Below are 5501 nucleotides of genomic sequence, written 5' to 3' on the forward strand. Positions count from 1 at the left end.
GTTTCAAAGCCAGAAAAGCCTCATTTTTGAACCACGTGAGTGTGTGAAAAAACACTCAACAAACTAGTATCTCTCACTGATTGAGTTGCAGAGGAATTAGACACACTTTGGGGATAGAGCGGATCAGTTCATTAAATTGTTGTCGAAAATATCCTTTAAAAACTAATAGCTTGTAATTAAACGTTAAGAGGCCAATGAGAATAAAAGACCTTTACTCACTAAATTAAAAGGCGCATTCTGTCAGTTCAAGATTTGGGTAATAAAAGAAGTTACGCGCACCACAAAAAAAGACTTCTTAAATTATGCACGCTTTCTCTTTTAAAGAGTTTGGGATTGAGTTTAATAATATTTGGAAAAAAATAATGTTTTTAAAGGTCCAGTTGGTTGTTTAAACATTTGGAGGGAGCTGGGTCATCTTACAGAGTTCGCCATGGTTTTTGAACTGCCATGTTTTCTTTAACAGTTTAGCCCAGAATTCCTTACAGTTTGGGCAAAGTTCGCTTGGCCAACGTAAGCTTTCTCCTACAATGCTTTGGAAAGAAAGAGGTTGAAGAACCGAGTTAATTGCAAAAAAACCTGGGCAAATGTCAACTGTTTGTAAATTTGGCGCACTCCCTACACACTGGTCCTTTTTAAGGTCAACAGGGTTTAGTGTTTTGATTACTGAAAATTTGCTGCCCGGAAAAACTTCAATTTAATTGTTGGCTGTGTTTTTGGGTCATCAAGGTTTCTCGCTGAAATTTCTTCCTTTTTGAAATTACGGAGTGAAAGTTCATCTTTTTTTCGTTTGAAAAGCTACGCCTTAATAAATCCAGTTCCTGTCCTCGTAAGTTCCTAAATTGAATGAAAAACTGCAAAAGGCATAAACATTCAAATCAGGTGTAGAAATTTCAATGTGGAAAGAAGCAATTCCGATCCCAGTAAAACTTCTGTTAAAGATTTAAAGCCAGAAGATTGGGATCGTCTGTTCAAAGAAAATTCTGGACTGTCCAATCAAACGGGCAAATCCAAAATCCTTCCATCACTCACTAACAACACCATCCAAGAAGAGGAAGATTTTTTACCCTTCCAGGAGCCAAAATAAGCAAATCGGGGCTGCCTAGTTTAATAGAAAATACGCGGAAGTAAACCCATTTGTTTTCCGAAAACTCTACCAAGAATTAAAGCTCCTAATAGTTTACTGTAAGCCTCAAATAAAAAGGATAGTCTGAAACTGGTTCTTTTTTTTGAAGAAAATCAACCCACTCCGAAATAAAAAGAGAACCAGAGTGCATTTAAACTTCAGACATACATAATGAATTAATTGTTTTTTTTTAAATTTTTTTTTTGAAAACAGAACATAGTTCTTTACTATCTTGTTTTTGTTGATTTTTTTGTTTTTTTAAATGATGAAAATTCCAGCAATTTTTTATCTAAACTTAATATTTTTTTTATCAAAATGAATTTTTACCAAATAAATTCACCTACCTTGAAAAAAAAAAAAAAAATGCACAGTTTTTTCCCTGGAATTCCGTTTTTAAGAGTCCTTCCTTCATTTGAAAATCCCTCTGACTTTCTTTTCCTCCAGCTTTTGTTAAATCGTTTTTGTCAATCTTTGAGGGCGAACAAAGTAGAAAACTTTTTTCCCAATCTTCTGAAATCCTCTGAGCGAGTCCAAATATCAAATTCTCTCTGAAAGGCGAGGTGTCCTGAGAATTGAAAAATTGATTGAAAGAAAGTCCAACTTCCTTTCAATCGCCAACAAGCCTTCAGGTACTTTGTTCAGCTTTGGAAAACTTTGGGTTGGAACCAAACCACCGGAAGATCCCACAAAGAGTAACATTGGGGTAGTTTTTTTTGGGAAATTTGGGGGGTATGTGGTGGGAATTTTCGCATTTTTTGTTGGTTTTTCTTCAACAAACCAGTAGGGGGCGGCCTTTCTCTCAAAAATGCCTTTTTTGTTTGTTTCTAAATTTGCCCTTCTAAAAGCATTTAACAAAGGTGGATTTTACCAAGAAAGGCCCTTGTCCCTGCTTCTGTGGAAAAATTGGGCAATATTCAGTGGGGTGTTATTCTCCTTCTCCAAACGCTCCTGGATCTTTGCAACAGCTGAAGGTTGATTGTTGTTTTGTAGAGATTTTTTAATTTCTTCAGTAAATTCAGAATCCAGTTGGTTATCCATGGTAAACTGGAAGCAACAGTAAGTTAAATATTGATAATGTCTTTTGGGAAATAGTAGAAAATTGAATCCTAAATCTAACATCATGCACATGAAAGTATAACAGATTGCAAATGCACTGTGGTAACACAGTGACACATCTAGCTTTTTTTTCAAAATCATCATCAGCAGCAGCAGTAGGGGGGTGGGTAAAAGAAAAGAGGAAATGTTTTTTCTGCACAGCAGAGTTACAGTTTATTTAAGGTGAAACCAGGCCTTGAGCACTCGTACACAAAAGTTTTAATTTCAACATGATGATTTAGATTTAGACTGATTTACACAAAGTACTGAGATATGCAGCTCTATTACCAAGATATATTTTATATACAGTACTTAAAAAATCCCAATGTATCACAAAGGTTATTCAAAAGCTCTTTCATTATACACAGATTCATATAAAAATAAGATGATATTTCTTTCTGCATTAAAATGACAAAAAAGGCATGTTATAATGTTAATTTAGGCTATTTAGGCTTGAAATCAATAAAACAAGGCCATGTAAACACTACCGCTTTTGTTAATAACACCTGTTTACATAGAAGCCATTGGATGGAGTGATCAACTGCAAAATATATGATATATGTTTTCTAAAATTACAATGTAATTGTAACATATATCAAAGCTCTTTTGTACACTGCAGTTCACACAACGGAAGGAGGGGGCTGGGTAAAAGAAACTTTTTTCTGCACAGCAGAGTTACGGTTTATTTAAAGTGAAACCAGACCTTGAGCACACATACACACCACGGATCATAAGGCACCACAAATCTAACATATACTAAACTACTAAATCTGAAATGACTAAATGTTTTTCCCATCTTCCTTCAAAATATCACTTCGGCATACTAAGGTATGTAGAATTTGAATGAGAATGAGCCTGTTTTAGACAGAGAGAAGCAGCTTCCTCTTATGTTTCATTGAAATAAAAAGTAGACTTTGCTGAATATTAGAGGCTACTCACCCTGAAGTCTGAATGTAGAAACAGATGAGAGAAGAGCAGACCACCCTATGAGTTACTGTGAGTTGTTCAGTTTCTTCACTTCTGTAAAAACAACAGAAGAGCTCATCAGAGCCCAGCCCTTTAAAGACTGAACAATGAAAATGTCCTGGGAGTGACAGACACCCCATTGGTTATTAGTAAAGCAGGTGACTTACAAGAAACATGTTGATTTACAAGAAGCCTGGAAGGTGAAAGTCACTCAGTGAAAGACACTAGCAGTGTCCTCTGCCTCACAGCTTTTTGAGATTCATTTATCAACATGTGTGTTTTATTTTTATTGTAAGTCATTCCATCCTAATAAATAACATGACCTTATATGTATTGCTCACCTATGGCTGCTATTGCAAATGTTACCTTTCTTACAGTTTAGACCATATTTCTTCTCTCATGCTTTTTTTCAGTTAGTATAAGAACTTGTGTTGGTTCAGAAACTTAATATCGTGGCCCTGTTTGTCCCCTTTTTAAAACATTGTATGTGATATTTAATCTAAACAGAAGACTTGACCTGATGTTCTTAAATGGTTCTTTATTTAATAATTAGGAAGGAAATGTTTTTAAAACAGGTTATGGAAAACTACTTGAATCTGGATTTTTATCTCTGTAAGATATAATCGGGGTAAACAGCACCCATGAGTTTGCTGAAGATGGGGTCGGACTTAAATATAGCCTAAACAATGTTGTCCCCAGAGGTGACGCAGTGTATATCCACTGTCATTTACAATATGTGTATATATGTATATATATATCAGTGCACATCTTACAGAGCAAGTCTGCAACAAATCAAATGTTTGTTTTGTCTTTAAGGAATTCCATTCTTCTGTAACTTGAGCCTTCATTTATTTCCCTTATTCAGTCTGCTATATTTTGTACATGCACACAGCTTTACAACAGAATGTAATAGTAAAAGTACGAATGGGGCATCGTGGCGGCTCACCTGGTGGGGTCCTTGCTGCAGCATCCAACCTGTGGCCCTTTGCTGAATGTCATTCTCCCCCTCTCTGTTACTCTGCAGCTGTCACTATCAGCATGTTGAGGAAAGTATTGAGAGCCCTGTAGGTAGAGTAAAATGAGAAGGCCATTCCTGTCATCTGCTGTCATTAATGCAACGTTACCTCCAGACAAAGACAATATCTTAATAATAAGATCTTTGTTTATTTCCTTCACATCCAGTGGCGATGTCCTCACTTCTCTAAGATCATTCGAAGGCACACGAGCACTAAGGCTGACACCTTCTGGTCGGTTCGTTGATGGGTTGGTCAATATGCTCTCATCCGACAAAGGTCTTATTGGTTGGACAATCACTGGTGTTACTTTATGAAGAAGAAAAACATTTCTTTGTCCATTGTTTTCCGGGGCAGGAGGGACTTATGCAGACCCGATGTATATTGATGTATGCTATATTGTTAGAAATAATTGATTATGTAAAAATAATAATATTCAAATATATTTTACTCAACAGACTGCTACAGAGTGATGATGGCTAATAACAAGCTAGCAACAAATGTTCACGCCTAATAATGATCAATAATGTCACACTGTTCATGTTGTTCAGCCTGTGAGCTTTGTTCCTCAGGCTGGGGATGTTTTTACTAATGTTGTAATATAGTGGGACAGTTGAGAAACTGTGTGTACATTAAACCAGAGTGCACTTCTGTGTGTGTGTGTGTGTGTGACTGGCAGATTTAAATGTTGATGAGGTTTGAATCTGACTTTTAATGCAGAATTTTAGTGTAAATTAGTGTGAAGACAATTTTTCAGTGAGATATGAGAAAAGTCAGAACCGATTCAGGTTACTTTATTTGTATCCACTGGTAGATTTGGTCCTAATCCACTATGTGTGGAAGAATTAATTACATTCATGAGAACAGATATTTAATAATCATTCAAGTGTACATGTCACTGAGGACTGAATGTAAAGACAGCATATATCCATGTCTGTAAATGGTACTGAAGGAACAAGAACGTTTATGACATGGAGACATGGACATGAAAAGATTGTAATGTAATAACAACTTAGCTCATATCAATTAATTTCAATGAACGTATTTATTTTGATTTCAAAAGCCTTCCTTTCAATCAGATGGAAACAGTATTTAGACAGTAAGCATCACAAAAATAATGCAGAAGCTCATTTGCATACTACACTAACAGTTTTAATTGTTATGATATCACACTGAGGTGTTCAAACCCAGAGCCTTTGTGAACACCCTGTTTGCATCCTCAGCAAGCATGTTGAGGAAAGTACTGAGAGCATTGTAGGTAGAGATGAAAGAGAGGCTCATTGCTGCTGGGATTCCAAATAATG

Source organism: Morone saxatilis, unplaced genomic scaffold (genome assembly GCF_004916995.1).
Source record: "Morone saxatilis isolate NCDOM2014 unplaced genomic scaffold, NCSU_SB_2.0 Contig3, whole genome shotgun sequence".
In the NCBI taxonomy this organism is placed as follows: Eukaryota; Metazoa; Chordata; class Actinopteri; family Moronidae; genus Morone; species Morone saxatilis.